Here is a 17,425-nt window from a genome sequence, read left to right as displayed (position 1 = left end):
ACAGATAAGCCTTGAAACATAATGTCCCGTTTGAATGCAAATTGTTTCTCCAGATAGGGTAAATTTTATAAGGCACAAGAAAACTTAAAGTCTCAGAAATCATCTCCTCTTGAGAGATTCTTCCATCCACAGTAAAGAAAAATGTCAATGTCATGAGGACAGGAAAGAAAGGAAAAGGAGAATCAGGAAGAGACAAGAGTTAGCAGCAGTTTGATTATGGTGAATAGTAGTCATAGCTGTTGTTTAGCTGCATAAAACAGATTTCAAAGAAAGCCACTTTTAGGAAGCCTTTGTGTATTATTCATTTATTATTTTGTTGTTGTTCTGAGGATGGAACTCAGGACCTTGCACTTGCCAGGCAGGCACACTGCTGTTGAGCTACATCCCCGCCCCTTTATTTTTTTTAAATTTTATTTTGCTTTGGATTTTTTGGAATACTGGAGACTAAACCCAAGGCCATTTATTCACTTCATTTAATGAGACAGTGGCCTCCCTAGGTAACTAAACTGCTGAAACTTGTAATCCTCTGCCTCAGCCTCACAGAGCACTGGGTTTACAAGCATCCATCATCAGACTCAGCTCTCTTCTTTCTGCATTATATAAAGTAATTGTTCCTCTTAATTGCTTCTTTTCTCATTGATTGTTCTATTCCTTAGTAGTTTATATATTATTTAAACATAAAAGAAATAATTGTACAATGTAAAAAACAAAATGTGTCAGTGTAATTATATGCATATATGACCATTACCTTTATGTTGCACCCAAATTAAGATATGCAGAAAACATAATCAGACCTATGTAATGAATATTTGTGACACTCATAGAAACATGTGCATGTATCTTACATTAAGAAATGATTTAAAACTTATATGCATATACCCTATCAATAGTGATTATTATAAAAGAATGCTTAACTACTTTAAGCTATAACATGAAGTTAGTTAGAAAGTGGTTGACAAAATGATAAATGTAATAGACTTTATGAGAGAGGAATACTTGTCATTTTATTTTATGCATGAAATTAAAACCTAAATAAAAGCATGCAAATTTTGAGCCAAGAATTCGCTACGAAATCTATGTATTCATTCATAGTTGGATTGCCTAAGGGTTTTTCTGGGCTTTTAAAATTCTTTTGAGGTACTACATGTCAATGATTCATTCTATTTTGGGGGAGCCTCAGTTTTGTGGATTCATGCTCCTATATTTATAATTTACTTCCTTGCACTAGCTTTGCGTTTGGAATGCCCTTGCTTTTCTTAGACCTTTGGGTGCATTGTTAGGTTACTGGGGGGGGGGGGTGTTCACTGTTTTTATGATTTTGGCATTCGCAGCTATAAGCTTCCTTTCTAGAACTGTTTTCGTTGTGTCCCAAAATTTTTGGTATGTTGTACTAGCATTATGATTTTGTTTTAGCAACTGTCATTTCTTTCTTGAGTACTTCTGTTACACACTCTTTATCAGCATAGTGTTTAGTTCCACTGTGTTTGCATAATGTCTGTGTTTTCATTTTTCATGATTTCTAACTTTATTGTGCTGTGATATGATAATATGAGTGGTATAATTTCAATCCTTTCAATTTACTTAAGCTTGCTTCCTTGGCTAGTATGCCATCTATGTTGGAGAAAGTTCCTTGTGCTGCTGAAATGAATGTGTACTTTGTTGCTGGATGTGACACTCTATAGATATTCATAAAGTCCATTTTAAAATATTTTGTTCAGCTGCCTTATTTATTTGTTGAGTTTTGTCTAAATAACTTGTTTGTGTTAGTGCGATATTGATATCCTCCGCTATAATTTCACTTTTCTACATCTAGTCTTTTATGCACTTTAGTAATTACTTATTCCATTTTCAATGCATATACGTTAATAATCGGCATCTGTTCCTCTTGGATTGTTCCCCTAATCAACATGTAGTGACTTTCTTTTTCTCTTCTCTTCAGTTTAAGTTTGAAGTTGTCTGAATATAGGATAGTTACACTTGCTTTTTTCAATTTCCAAATGCACAGAATATTGTCCTCCAAATTTTGATTTTTCACCAGTGTTTTTCTTTGGCCGTAAAATGTGTTTCTTGTAAAGAGTGTATCACTGGATTTTGTTTCTTGATCCATTCTGTGAGTATGAGTCCAGTGTGGGATTAAGACCATTCTCATCTTGTTATTGCTTTTTTATATTTTTGTTGGTTCCCTTTCTGTTCTACATCACTGCTTACTTGACCTGGCATAATCATTCTATGATGCCTCCTGTCTCTGTTAGATTAATCGCCTCGTTCTATAGCAACGTTTAAGAAACTTTTGCAGTGCCGATCTGGTGTTTATGAATTTTTGTAGATGCTGTTATCATGAAATATCTTATATTTCCATCAGTTTTGCAGGATATATCAGCCTGAGTTGGAAATTATTTTCTTTTGGGGTTTAAATCTCTTTACTCCAAGCTCTCTTGGCTTTCAAAGGTTTATGGTGAGAAATCTGTTGTATTCCTGATAGGTTTGCTTTATAAATGTGTCACTGATTTTCCTCAAACCACTTGTAAGATTCTGGTTTTTTGTTGGACTTGTGGGATTCTGATTTTGATGTGTCGTGGAGAAGATCTTTTCTGATCATGGTTATTTAAGAGTTCTATATAACTCAGTTATATGCATGTTAAATCATTTTTTATATTGGGAAGAATTTCAGCTATTTTTTCAGTATTTTCACAGGTTTTTTATGCCATTTGCATTATCTTATGATTTTTTACTACTTCCATTTAATGTTAAATTAATCTTCTGCTCATCATATTGGAGATACCCCGGCCATTGTTCATGTCCTCTTGTTGATTTCAAGTTATCTCTCACCAATTGGTCATGAACAGCAGCCCTATTCTAGTTCTGGCTCTGTCCTCACATTGGTCAATTCTGCTACTCATACTTTTGATACAGTTTTAATATCAAAATTAATACCTGAAACCCTTTCATAAACTCTAATTCTTTTATGTCCTGGTCATTTATGATTCATACCACTTTATTTCCTCTTTTAACATTTTATTAATGTCTTCTGTAGACTCACTAATCATTTTGTTTATTTGGCCTAAGGTTTTTAACTTATATGTCATATGACCTTGGGAAATGTCATCTTAATCTGGTTTGTTATCTTCCCTCATATAATTTAAAAGAATTCAGCTCTGTGGTTTTGGGTTTCTTCCCCTTCAAGCCACATGCATCAACTGTGGGGAGTTGGGAGTTTGTAGAGGCATTTTGTTGGTTTGTTTGCTCCTGTTTCCTATTTTTGGTTCGTTTTGTGTTCGGCCTTGGAGGGTGATTGTAGAGGAAAGCTTTTATTTTCCATTATGGTACACTCTTTAGTTTACTAATTTTCAGTGGTGTCCTGTCAATATGGCCACATATTGGCCTTTCATTCTGTCATGCCTTTTACCCTTCTCAATTTACCTGAGTTTGGAGTTTACACATTTTCCAGAGATGTCCCAGAGTATTGTTAGTGACCTCAAGGCAATTGAGATATTGGCATCCCATGAAAACCATTTAAAAGCAACTGGTATGTCTTTGTATCTATAGTTATAAAATCTGCATCTGGCCAGGTATTTAGCTCTGTGGCAGTGCACATACCCCACAAGTGCAAGATTGTGAGTTTGATCCCCAGTTCCTAAATAAATAAATCTGAAGCAATTATAACATCAAATATATACTAGATATTTACTAATCACAGGGATCAAAAATGTATCACACTTAACCACAGAAAAGAAATCCGTTATTAGAGTATGAACACTAAGACCAAACAAATATTAACCTATTTCTGATCTACATTACATCTCTACCAAAGGGAATAATTTTTTCTCTAGTTACACTAGAACTGTGTTCAACCACAGTAGTATAAGTTTAACTAGCTATCCATAAGCTTAGTAATTATACTGTTGAAGTAGAGGATGTGGGGGACTAGGAAAGAAACAAAACATGAAAATTTTAAAAATAGCACTTTAAAAGGAGAGAAAGGTAAATAGTGGGACCTCTTGATGAGTTATTAGTCATAGAGAACAGTCACACGAAAACCAAACAAGAAAAAGAAGAAAAAATGTGAACACAGGAAAAATAGAATGTAAAACCAAGATAGGAAGGAAAAAATGTTGAAGCAAAAAAGAGAAAAGAAAGTAAAAGAAAACAAAAGCAAAAATAATAACTCCTCCAAAAACCTAATGAACAAAAGATAAAAATGATACAAAATGGAAATAAAAGGTAAGAAATCCAGTTGAGTCATAGGAAGCAATTACAGAGACATTGAATGAGTGGTTTCTTTCCAGGATGTGCATCTCTCAGGATCAAGCCAATCAAGCTTTTCTCTGGTTTGTTTTAAGTCCAGTCGGTTTTTCATGTGACCTCTCTGCATCCAAGGTTGCTCGGCCTATTCCCTCTACACTGTGTTTACCATCCAACCCAATGTGGCTCCTTATTCCTGTTAGTTAACTAAATGGGGAACTTGATCAGCCCTATTGTCTCTGCTGGAGTTAGGCTCCAGCCTGGCAGTGGGTATGGGCTGCCCATTGTCCATGCCTGTGTGGCCTGGTTTCTTCCTTGTTTTCATGAGCATTGTCCTCATTCAGGATTGGGTCATGTGGTTATTCTTCACTTCTGCTACCCCATGACACAGGGTAGCAAAATACAGAGCCAGCTTGGAGTTGTTGGGTGTTTGCCCACTTGCATCAGGGGACAACATTCATGTGGCACACACAGGCCTACATGCTTACATGGGGGTAGCAAACTGCTCTTTCCATGCAGGTCTGCTTTTCCCATGGGGGCAGAGTACTGCATCTCTGGCCAACTTTATGATTTTTACAAGTCATTCAGGAAACCTTTGTCTCCTCCGCCCTTCTCCTTTTGGTGTGATAATATGAGATAATTAAGAAATATGGAAATATTCTTTTCTATAGAGACATGAATTTTAAAAATTGGTGCAGAGCATGAACCACAAATCAGAAGAGTTGTCAGCCTTTCCTGACACACAAGTTTTCCACAGGATGTTTGTTTCTCCAAAGAGCACTTTAGAATATGAATGAGGCAGTAAACAGTTTGACTAGTTCTGCCATGAAGAAATATCTGGGAGATTCTCCCACTGTGGTGAAAGAAAGAGCTCTTTGTGGAGCACAGTGAAATCATGAGTGTCTCCCATAACCAGTTATACCAGCATGTTCTACTACCTATGCGTTTTATGGGCAAAAATGTATCATATGTAAACAAGCCAGAAATAAGGTCAAGCCAAATCACATATTTCCAACTCTCAATGGAACCATGTGTAGTGTTAAGATAACTCTCTATTGATTTGGACATAAATAGGATTCTTAGGACGGCATCAAAGAATATCCAAACCACAATACTCATCTTGTGAATGTCTGTAGTTTTTATGTTTTGCTTTTAGGTGATATCCTAAGAAATTTCAGGAAACTCTCACAAATTATAAAATGATGAATATAGTACTGTAGAGTTTAGAAAACTTACATAAAAAATAAGCCCACCCATAAGTAACTTTTTTTAGTGCTTACAATGTGTGGTATGCAATATTATGGATGAAAAACTCATGTATTTCTCCAAATAACTTGCTTTAAAAAAAGAGACAGTGAAATAGGAGAAATTAAAATAAAAGTCAAGACTGACTCTATTGCCTAATTGAAAAATCCTGCATTAGCAATTAAATTATAAACCAATATTTAGGATATATACATTTGTTACTTCTCCCCAAATTACTCTGTAATGTTCATATTTTTTTCATGACATAAACAAATGTACACACATTTACACAAATACACATAAGAGAAGGCATGTAGATCATATTACACAATTGCTATAAAGAAAAGGAGTAGGCCAAATAAAAAATACCATTAGTGCACTAATATCTAATAATACTATACTTTTCCCTCAGTTTTTGTACCAATCAGTTTGATAGCATTATCAATGGTATTGCTTTTTATTCAAGAGAATATTTTTCTCATGGGAGATGAAAGACATTATTTAGACCTGGAGAATATGGCATTGTGGAATTTTCTCTGGGGTTAGAAATCAAAAACATTACAATAGTGAAGGCCAATGTGATTTCATCAGTCCTTGCAAAATTTCACAAAAGGTTAGACATAATGCCATCTGGTGCACAAGCCCTGTGGTACTTATCTGGATGGACAATTTAATAAGTGTTTACACTTCGCAAGAGTAAAGTTATGATTTGGATGGAAAAGAAAAAAATAGGAACAGCAGCTGAAAATATTTTCCCACATTGTGGGTAGAGTCTTCACATTGCTGGTGGTTTCCCTTGCTGTCCAGAAGCTTTGTAATAAAAAGACATCCCACTTGTTTTTTGTTTGTGTTAGTTCATGGCCAACTGAGTTTTGTTCATGAAATCTTTTCCTACACCAAAGTCTTCAAGAATTCTACCTAACCTCTGTTGCAGCTGATTCAGTGTTTCCATTTCAATATTTAGATCTTATATTTTGATTTTAGTTTAGTCCATTGTGAGGGATATAGCTCTGTATTTAATCTTTGACAAGTTGAAACCCAATGTTTCCAGTACCATTTATTAAAGAGGCTCTCTTCTCTCCAGTGAGGGCCTTTGGCTTCTTTATCAAAGATGAGATGACTGAGTGTCTCTGGAGTGGTTTCAGCATTTTCTAATCTATTCCACTGGTGCTCATGTCTGCTTCTTTGCCAGTATCATGCTGTTTTTATCACAGTAGCTTTGTAGTATAGTTTCAGGTTGGGGATTGTGATACCCCCTGCCATGTCTCTGTTAAGGTCTACTATCTAGACTATATAAAGACCTTAAAAACATATCATACCTCACAAATATAAAAACCCAATCCAAAAGTGGGCATCAGAAATGAACAGACTTTTCTCAGACAAAGAAGTAGAAATAGCAAATAAACATATGAAAAAATGTTCAACATCACTGGTCATTCAAGAGATGTAAATGAAAACAACACTGAGATTCCACCTCATTCCAGAAAGAATGGCTGCTATCACGAAATCAACCAATAATAAATACTGGTGAGGCTGTGGGGAAACAGGAACCTTCCTTCATTGGTGATGAGAGGGTGGACTGGTGCAACCACTGTGGAAATCAGTATGGAGATACCTCAAAGAACTAGGACTGGAAGTCCCATTTGACCCAGCTATTCCCCTGCTGGCTATCTTCCCAAAAGATTTAAAAGAATCATACCATGGTGATATGTTCACCTATATTCATAGCAGCACAATTTGTAATAGCTAAAACTTGGAAGCATCCCAAATGCCCAACTGTAGCCTGAATGAAGAAAATGTGGCATTTTTTAAATGAAATTAGGTAATACTCAGCCATAAAAAATGAGAAATTACAGACACTTAAGCTAAATGGATGCACACCGAGGTGATACACTTAAGTGAAATAAAAAGGACACACATGTGTAAATACCAAATAGTTTATTATGAGAAACTCAAAGTGTAAATAAAGATAAAAAGGTATAATAGATATTGTGAAATAGGAAGAAAAGGGGCAAAGAGGAAGGGGGAGTTGGAGGCTTAAGGCAAAGGAAAAGAGGGAATGGAATTAATATTAGAAAATGAAAAAATGGAAACAAAGTCTTTGTAAATAGAGAGGGATGGAGGGGTTTAAGGGAGGTCAGAGGAAGGGGGGGAAATGAGAACAAAAAGATATTGTGTAAAACTGCAAATTTACAATGATGAATGTCATTATATTGTATAAGTAAAATGTACCCAAAAAATTAAGTTTGTAAAAGAAGAAAAGAAAAAACAGGTTTTATCTGGTAAAGAAACTGATCTACTCATGAGAAAACACTTCGCTCAATGCTACTAGGTAGTTTTGCTTGAAACATCTGTAACTCTTCAATTTACTTGTCTTCATTCATGAATACATTAGGGAGGTGTCTAATGACTTTTACTGTAAAATAGAAAGAAGGGAAATTTGATATGAATTTGCAAAATTAAAGCCTGACTGCTTTACTGTTGAATTGTGTGATCTAGTGGAATGATCTGTATCAGTCACAGGGAAATGCTTTCTGTATGATCACATAATGTAAACATTCCTTTTATATCTGTTGGACTGACAAATAATTTTACTTTTCACTTCATCAGGTACTTATAAAAGAAAAAATCCTCTGTTTACATTCATCCAAGCTCACTTGCAAATGCAAAAGGTACTAAAGTCCTCAATCTGCTAGCTAAAACCATGACTTAATGGGCAAGGCATGTTCCAGTTCCCTTTCTGTCTCTTAGACAGAAGTTTCCTTGCCCTTAAAATTTTTTTTTTACTCTTTAAAAAACAAGCAGGTCTCTGTTACCTAGAATTGTTTTTGATATTCTGGGTCTCTTCTTGCTCCAAATGAATTTTTGGATTTTTTTCTCGAGGTCTATGAAGTATGCTGCTGGGATCTCAATTGGAATTGCATTAAATCTATATAGCAGTTTTGGAAGTGTGGCCATTTTCACTATATTAATCCTTCCTACCCAGGAGCAGGGGATGTCTGTCCATTTTCTGATATCATCTTCAATCTCTCTTTTCAGAGTGCCATAGTTTTCAGAGAAGAGGTCTTTGATTTCTTTCTTTAGGATGATTCCTAGGTATTTCAGCTTTATGGATGCTATTGTGAAGGGAATTATTTGCCCTATTTCTCTCTCAGTGAGTCTGTCATTCGTGTAGAGGAAAGCTATTGATTTTTGTGTGTTGACCTGGTAACCAGCTACTTGCCTGAATTTGGTTATTAAGTCTAGAAGACTTTTGGTGGAGTTCTTGGGGTCTTCTATATAGAGTATCATGTCATCTGCAAATAATGACAATTTGACTTCTTCATTACCTATCTTTATTCCTTTTATTTCTTTCTCTTCTCTAATTGCTATGGCTAATGTTTCCAGAACTATATTGAACAAGAGTGGTATAGTGGACATCCTTGTCTTGTTCCTGATTTTAGTTTGAAGGATTTCAGTTCTTGACCATTTAGTATGATATTGGCTGTTGGTTTTTCATAGATGGTTTCTATCAGTTTGAAGTAGAGACCATCTATTCCAATTTTTGTAGGGTTTTTATCATAAATGCATGTTGGATTTTGTCAAATGGTTTTTCTGCACCTATGGAGATATTCATATGGTTTTTGTCGTTGGCTCTATTGATATAGTGTATTACATTAATTGATTTTCGTATATTGAACCATGTCTGCATCCCTGGGATGAATCCCACTTGATCAGGGTGTATGATCTTCTTGATGATCTTCTGCATTCTGCTTGCCAGTATCTTATTAAGGATTTTTGCATCTATGTTCATTAGTGAGATTGGCCTATAGTTCTCTTTTTCAGTTGGGTCTTTCTCTGCTGTGGCGATCAAGGTGATGCTTACTTCCAGGAATGAATTTGGGAGTGTTGCTTCCCTTTCAATTTCATTGAAGAGTTTAAACAGTAGTGGCAGCAGTTCCTCTCTAAATGTCTTGTAGAATTCAGCAGTGAAGCCATCAGGGCCCGGGCTTTTCTTAGTTGATAAGTTTTTAATTACATTTTCAAATTCATTGGTTGATATTGCGTTGTTCAGAATTTTTAGGTCTTCTTCGTTCAACTTTGGTAATTCATACGTAGGTAGGAGCAGGGGGTATCACAATCCCCAACCTGCAACTATACTACAAAGCCACTGTGATAACAACAGCAGAGTACTGGCAAAGAAACAGACTTGAGGACCAGTGGAACAGATTAGAAGATGCAGAAACAACACCAGACACACTCAGTCATCTCATCTTCGACAAAGGAGCCAAACACCCTCATTGGAGGAAAGATAGCCTCTTTAATAAATGGTGCTGGAAAAATTGGGTTTCAACTTGCCAAAGATTAAAACTAGACCTGTATCTCTCAGCATGCACTAAACTAAAATCAAAATGGATTAAAGATCTAAATATTAAAGTAGAAACTCTGAACCAGTTGGTAGAGAGGTTAGGTAGAACTCTTGAAGACATCGGTGTAGGAAAAGGTTTTATGAACAAAACCTCAGTTGCCCATGAACTAGCGCAAACAATCAACAAATGGAATCTCTTCTTATTAAAAAGCTTCTGCACAGCAGGAGAAACCACCAGCAATGTGAAGAGGCAACCCACAATGTGGGGAAAAATCTTCACCTGCTCTTCCTCAGACAAAGGTCTACTATCTCGAATCTAGAAAGAACTTAAAAAGATCAGACCTCCCAAATTTAAAGACCCAATCTGAAAATGGGCATCTGAAATGAACAGACATTTCTCTGACAAAGAAGTAGAAATAGCAAACAAATACATGACAAAATGTTCAACATCACTGGTCATTCGAGAGAGGCAAATGAAAACAATGCTGAGATTCCACTTCATTCCAGAAAGAATGGCTGCTATCATGAAATCAACCAATAACAAATGCTGGTGGGGCTGTGGGGAAAGAGGAACCATGCTCCACTGCTGGTGGGAGTGTAGACTGGTGCAACCACTGTGGAAATCAGTATGGAGATACCTCAAAGAACTAGGACTGGAAGTCCCATTTGACCCCACTATTCCACTGCTGGGGATCTTCCCCAAAGAATTAAAAGAATCATACCACAGTGATATATGTGCACCCATGTTCATAGCAGCACAGTTTGTGATAGGTAAAGCTTGGAAACAGCACAAATGCCCATCAAGTGGAGACTGGATAAAGAAAATGTGTTTTTTAAATAAAATGGAGTACTATTCAGCCATAAAAACTGAGAAATTAGAGACATTTATAGCTAAGTGGATGCACATTGAGGCAATACTCTTAAGTGAAATAAATAGGACACACATGTGTAAATACCAAATAGTTTCTCTGGTGTGAGAAACTGAAAGTGTAAAGAAGGACTAACTATATAATAGGTAATGTGAAATAAGAAGAAAAGGGGCAAAGGGGAAGGAAGTGGGAGGGCTAGGGGAAAGGATAGAAGGGAATGGGATTAATATGAGAAAATGGAAAAATAGGAACAACATCTTTGTAAATAGGGAGGAATGGAGGGGTTGAAGGGAGGGCTGGGCAAGGGTGAAAAATAAGAACCAAGAGAGATTATGTAAAGGTGCAAATTTCCAATGATGAATGTCATTATACTGTATACCTAAAATGTACCAATGATTAGAATGAATAATCGATAATGCAAAATAGGTAGAAAAGGTCCAAAGGGGTAGGGGTAGTGGGAGGGGCAGGGGAAAGGAAAGAAGGGAAAGGAAAAATGCTGAGAAATTGAAAAAATGGAAATAAAGTCTTTGTAAATAGGGAAGGGTGGAGGGTGTGAAGGGAGGGCGAGGAATGGGGAAAAACTAAGAACCAAGATGCATTATGTAAAGGTACAATTCCCAATGAGAAATGTAATTGTGTTGTATACCTACAATGTACCAATAAAAGAATTTAATACAAAAATTAAATAAATAAATAAAAGAAAATGAAATAAAATAAAATAAGTGATGGTCACAGTAGAGAACAACATGATTGAATAGAGGAGGAGTCACTTCAAAGAGACTCAGAGATCAGCTCAACACATAGGTAATGAGAAGGAGGGAGAGACTTACATCCTGATACAAAAACATCAATTTGAAAGAGCAAACTGGTAGATCAAATAAAACATATGTATAGGAGCCTAAAAGAGGCAAGAGGCAGTTTGACAGGCCTTAGGGGTCTCACCCTGCACGCAACAAAGGAACTACCATTTTGGGAAATTCTCAAATAGCTGGCAGGATGCAAGTAGCAGAGTGGAACCACACAGGATAGGCTTGGGGTCCATACCCCTTGCCACATTGAACCCTTTACAAACAGAGGACATTGCAGCCTAGCAGCATGTTTTGCTGGCATATAAAAGGGGTGAGGGACCAGGGAGCTTCTCCCTCCACTGACCTGCCCATATGTTCTCAGACTCTGAGTGCATAAACAAGCAACTGCTGCTTGTGTTGAGAGTCTTCTTTATTGGGCCCCAATCACACCTGAGTCACTGCTGGGAGCCTGAAGTTTATCCCAAGCTACGTGGGCCATTCATTCAGAACACAGAGCTAACAGTGGTATGGTCTGAATCCATACTCAGCACTCTGGGATCCCTTAAGCCTAGGTTGAGCTCTCACTGACTTCTGCAATCCTAGACCCACCAGAATGTGTCTGACCTCTAGGACCAGTCCCTGAGCAACCTGGTTTACATGAGTGTTCCATGCACCATGGGCACACAGAGCCTCCACTCTGAATTCAGGTAGAGCCCTGAACACAACCCCTGCCTGGCACAATGATCCAGTCCTCTACCTGGTTAAGCAGCAAGGATTAATGGCTGCGTATTCTGCCTGATATCTGGACAGCTATAAAATACCACCCAGTGCTCTGCTCCCTCACTGGGCTTGTATATATCTGCCCATGTTAGTCCTGAGCTGATTCATTTCTCTTCTGAGCATCCACAGGACTGACAGTCAGGGCTGAAATTCCACAGGAGCCTCCATGTTCCAGGAGCCTGTCCCCCCAGACACTGGAACACACATCTAATAACCAGCATTGAACCCCAATGGGGAGAAATCCACAACAGGAGCCTCAGAAACAAGGTCTCACACCTTCTCTAGTCCAGTGAGCCAGCACGAAGAACTGCTAAAAATAGGGGACTATGGAGAGAGGCTGCCTTGAACTGAGTGACCTTTACACAAACTCACAGTCTACAAAGAGGGGGAAATAGGAGTGTGACTTGTAAGATTAAAACACATATCTGTCCATGTGTAGGAGCTTTGCTCTCTCTCTCTCTCTCTCTCTCTCTCTCTCTCTCTCTCTGCATTAGTGGTATGTTTTTGATTTTTCTTTTTGTTTTTTGCAGAGGATATGGATTAACCACTCATTTCCATTTATATTTTTACCTTATTTTGATTGTTTGATACTCTCTCCTTTTACTCTTTCTCTCCCCCTCCTTTTCTCAATTTCTCTTTCAAATCATTCATTCTGTATTTTTCTTACTTTCTTTTCCTCTATTTTCATCTCTACCCCCTGTTATTCATCCTTTTCCTAGGTGTCCCTCTCTGTTACTGCTATCTAATACCACTAGCTTCCCTTTACCCTTAACAGGACCTGCTACATCAACCTTACCCCATTCTGAACATCTGCCACTGCTTTTTAAATTCATAATCAATTTCCTTTGCTCTTTTTTCTTCAAATTTTCACATTCATACCCTTAGTCTTATGAATCTATCAATAGTTAACTATATCTTCCTATACCTGAACATTGCTTTATGATAAAAAAGGGATGAATTACTCTATGGAGGGGATATTGACTGTATATAATTTTCTGCCTCATCCTCAATTTTGTTATGTACCTATAAATCTTGTACCTAGGGTGAAAAATGACAAAGTATTAGTTATTACAGTTATCATTTTCCAGTTAGTGTTTGATGCTATATTTTTTACTGATTGTACTAAGTTAACCAAGGTGACATGGCTGTTGTGATCAATTGATGTTCCTCAGGTGCCAACTCCAGATTTCCTGGGACCAATAAATACTATTACAGCCCAGTACCAAAGACCCGGGTGCCAAGCCAAACTGGCTGGAAACTCTCATCCCTAGTAAACAGAAAATGTAGGATCCCAGAACAGACTTGAAGGCCAAAAACCAGCTACTCCTACAAGGTCGCTCTGAAATGTAGAAATTACTTAAAGAAATCTTGATACTAGGGATAAAACTACCCACATTAAGCTACTTACAAGCCTCAGTGTGGAAAACTAGTCAACAAAAATAAAAAGAGAAAAAGAGAAAACACAGAATCAAGATGCAATCTAAGACAACAGATTCACCCAACAAAAGCCAGAAGGCATTGAGGTGGGAGAACTCACAAGCTTCCCACCTAAGTTTTATGAAATGGTAGCAGCAGAAGAAACAAAGCAGATAATAAATTTCTGTATGAAAACAAATTGCACAGGTCGTTAAACATTTAATGACTGTAATCAAGAAAATGGCAAGTGAATCTAAAGTCGATACAGATAAAATTAGAGGAGCATAGGGAAACCATGAGTGCCCAATATAGGAAAGAACTGGATGCCAGAAAACAGATACAAACAGATAAGCCTTGAAACATAATGTCCCGTTTGAATGCAAATTGTTTCTCCAGATAGGGTAAATTTTATAAGGCACAAGAAAACTTAAAGTCTCAGAAATCATCTCCTCTTGAGAGATTCTTCCATCCACAGTAAAGAAAAATGTCAATGTCATGAGGACAGGAAAGAAAGGAAAAGGAGAATCAGGAAGAGGACAAGAGTTAGCAGCAGTTTGATTATGGTGAATAGTAGTCATAGCTGTTGTTTAGCTGCATAAAACAGATTTCAAAGAAAGCCACTTTTAGGAAGCCTTTGTGTATTATTCATTTATTATTTTGTTGTTGTTCTGAGGATGGAACTCAGGACCTTGCACTTGCCAGGCAGGCACACTGCTGTTGAGCTACATCCCCGCCCCTTTATTTTTTTTAAATTTTATTTTGCTTTGGATTTTTTGGAATACTGGAGACTAAACCCAAGGCCATTTATTCACTTCATTTAATGAGACAGTGGCCTCCCTAGGTAACTAAACTGCTGAAACTTGTAATCCTCTGCCTCAGCCTCACAGAGCACTGGGTTTACAAGCATCCATCATCAGACTCAGCTCTCTTCTTTCTGCATTATATAAAGTAATTGTTCCTCTTAATTGCTTCTTTTCTCATTGATTGTTCTATTCCTTAGTAGTTTATATATTATTTAAACATAAAAGAAATAATTGTACAATGTAAAAAACAAAATGTGTCAGTGTAATTATATGCATATATGACCATTACCTTTATGTTGCACCCAAATTAAGATATGCAGAAAACATAATCAGACCTATGTAATGAATATTTGTGACACTCATAGAAACATGTGCATGTATCTTACATTAAGAAATGATTTAAAACTTATATGCATATACCCTATCAATAGTGATTATTATAAAAGAATGCTTAACTACTTTAAGCTATAACATGAAGTTAGTTAGAAAGTGGTTGACAAAATGATAAATGTAATAGACTTTATGAGAGAGGAATACTTGTCATTTTATTTTATGCATGAAATTAAAACCTAAATAAAAGCATGCAAATTTTGAGCCAAGAATTCGCTACGAAATCTATGTATTCATTCATAGTTGGATTGCCTAAGGGTTTTTCTGGGCTTTTAAAATTCTTTTGAGGTACTACATGTCAATGATTCATTCTATTTTGGGGGAGCCTCAGTTTTGTGGATTCATGCTCCTATATTTATAATTTACTTCCTTGCACTAGCTTTGCGTTTGGAATGCCCTTGCTTTTCTTAGACCTTTGGGTGCATTGTTAGGTTACTGGGGGGGGGGTGTTCACTGTTTTTATGATTTTGGCATTCGCAGCTATAAGCTTCCTTTCTAGAACTGTTTTCGTTGTGTCCCAAAATTTTTGGTATGTTGTACTAGCATTATGATTTTGTTTTAGCAACTGTCATTTCTTTCTTGAGTACTTCTGTTACACACTCTTTATCAGCATAGTGTTTAGTTCCACTGTGTTTGCATAATGTCTGTGTTTTCATTTTTCATGATTTCTAACTTTATTGTGCTGTGATATGATAATATGAGTGGTATAATTTCAATCCTTTCAATTTACTTAAGCTTGCTTCCTTGGCTAGTATGCCATCTATGTTGGAGAAAGTTCCTTGTGCTGCTGAAATGAATGTGTACTTTGTTGCTGGATGTGACACTCTATAGATATTCATAAAGTCCATTTTAAAATATTTTGTTCAGCTGCCTTATTTATTTGTTGAGTTTTGTCTAAATAACTTGTTTGTGTTAGTGCGATATTGATATCCTCCGCTATAATTTCACTTTTCTACATCTAGTCTTTTATGCACTTTAGTAATTACTTATTCCATTTTCAATGCATATACGTTAATAATCGGCATCTGTTCCTCTTGGATTGTTCCCCTAATCAACATGTAGTGACTTTCTTTTTCTCTTCTCTTCAGTTTAAGTTTGAAGTTGTCTGAATATAGGATAGTTACACTTGCTTTTTTCAATTTCCAAATGCACAGAATATTGTCCTCCAAATTTTGATTTTTCACCAGTGTTTTTCTTTGGCCGTAAAATGTGTTTCTTGTAAAGAGTGTATCACTGGATTTTGTTTCTTGATCCATTCTGTGAGTATGAGTCCAGTGTGGGATTAAGACCATTCTCATCTTGTTATTGCTTTTTTATATTTTTGTTGGTTCCCTTTCTGTTCTACATCACTGCTTACTTGACCTGGCATAATCATTCTATGATGCCTCCTGTCTCTGTTAGATTAATCGCCTCGTTCTATAGCAACGTTTAAGAAACTTTTGCAGTGCCGATCTGGTGTTTATGAATTTTTGTAGATGCTGTTATCATGAAATATCTTATATTTCCATCAGTTTTGCAGGATATATCAGCCTGAGTTGGAAATTATTTTCTTTTGGGGTTTAAATCTCTTTACTCCAAGCTCTCTTGGCTTTCAAAGGTTTATGGTGAGAAATCTGTTGTATTCCTGATAGGTTTGCTTTATAAATGTGTCACTGATTTTCCTCAAACCACTTGTAAGATTCTGGTTTTTTGTTGGACTTGTGGGATTCTGATTTTGATGTGTCGTGGAGAAGATCTTTTCTGATCATGGTTATTTAAGAGTTCTATATAACTCAGTTATATGCATGTTAAATCATTTTTTATATTGGGAAGAATTTCAGCTATTTTTTCAGTATTTTCACAGGTTTTTTATGCCATTTGCATTATCTTATGATTTTTTACTACTTCCATTTAATGTTAAATTAATCTTCTGCTCATCATATTGGAGATACCCCGGCCATTGTTCATGTCCTCTTGTTGATTTCAAGTTATCTCTCACCAATTGGTCATGAACAGCAGCCCTATTCTAGTTCTGGCTCTGTCCTCACATTGGTCAATTCTGCTACTCATACTTTTGATACAGTTTTAATATCAAAATTAATACCTGAAACCCTTTCATAAACTCTAATTCTTTTATGTCCTGGTCATTTATGATTCATACCACTTTATTTCCTCTTTTAACATTTTATTAATGTCTTCTGTAGACTCACTAATCATTTTGTTTATTTGGCCTAAGGTTTTTAACTTATATGTCATATGACCTTGGGAAATGTCATCTTAATCTGGTTTGTTATCTTCCCTCATATAATTTAAAAGAATTCAGCTCTGTGGTTTTGGGTTTCTTCCCCTTCAAGCCACATGCATCAACTGTGGGGAGTTGGGAGTTTGTAGAGGCATTTTGTTGGTTTGTTTGCTCCTGTTTCCTATTTTTGGTTCGTTTTGTGTTCGGCCTTGGAGGGTGATTGTAGAGGAAAGCTTTTATTTTCCATTATGGTACACTCTTTAGTTTACTAATTTTCAGTGGTGTCCTGTCAATATGGCCACATATTGGCCTTTCATTCTGTC

The 17,425-nt window shown here is 36.5% G+C and overlaps 1 protein-coding gene across 3 annotated transcripts in view; it reads right to left on the bottom strand.

Moving 5' to 3' along the window:
* Positions 1–6,356: 6,356 nt before the first annotated feature.
* LOC101711920 (UDP-glucuronosyltransferase 2B17) overlaps positions 6,357–17,425 on the bottom strand; it is a 74,549-nt gene continuing 63,480 nt past the window's right edge. For all 3 annotated transcript variants that reach the window (XM_087187754.1, XM_087187755.1, XM_004871716.4), the window contains one exon: positions 6,357–17,425. This exon is cut by the window's right edge and continues 54,418 nt beyond it. The gene's annotated coding sequence lies outside the window, so the exon portion shown is untranslated.

The sequence above is a fragment of the Heterocephalus glaber genome, unplaced genomic scaffold (assembly GCF_053883595.1).
Source record: "Heterocephalus glaber isolate CG9 unplaced genomic scaffold, H.glaber_assembly_v1.0 deba00001509, whole genome shotgun sequence".
In the NCBI taxonomy this organism is placed as follows: domain Eukaryota; kingdom Metazoa; phylum Chordata; class Mammalia; order Rodentia; family Bathyergidae; genus Heterocephalus; species Heterocephalus glaber.
The sequence above is the reverse complement of the archived record's forward strand: the minus strand, read 5'-3'. Positions and strand labels throughout refer to the sequence as shown.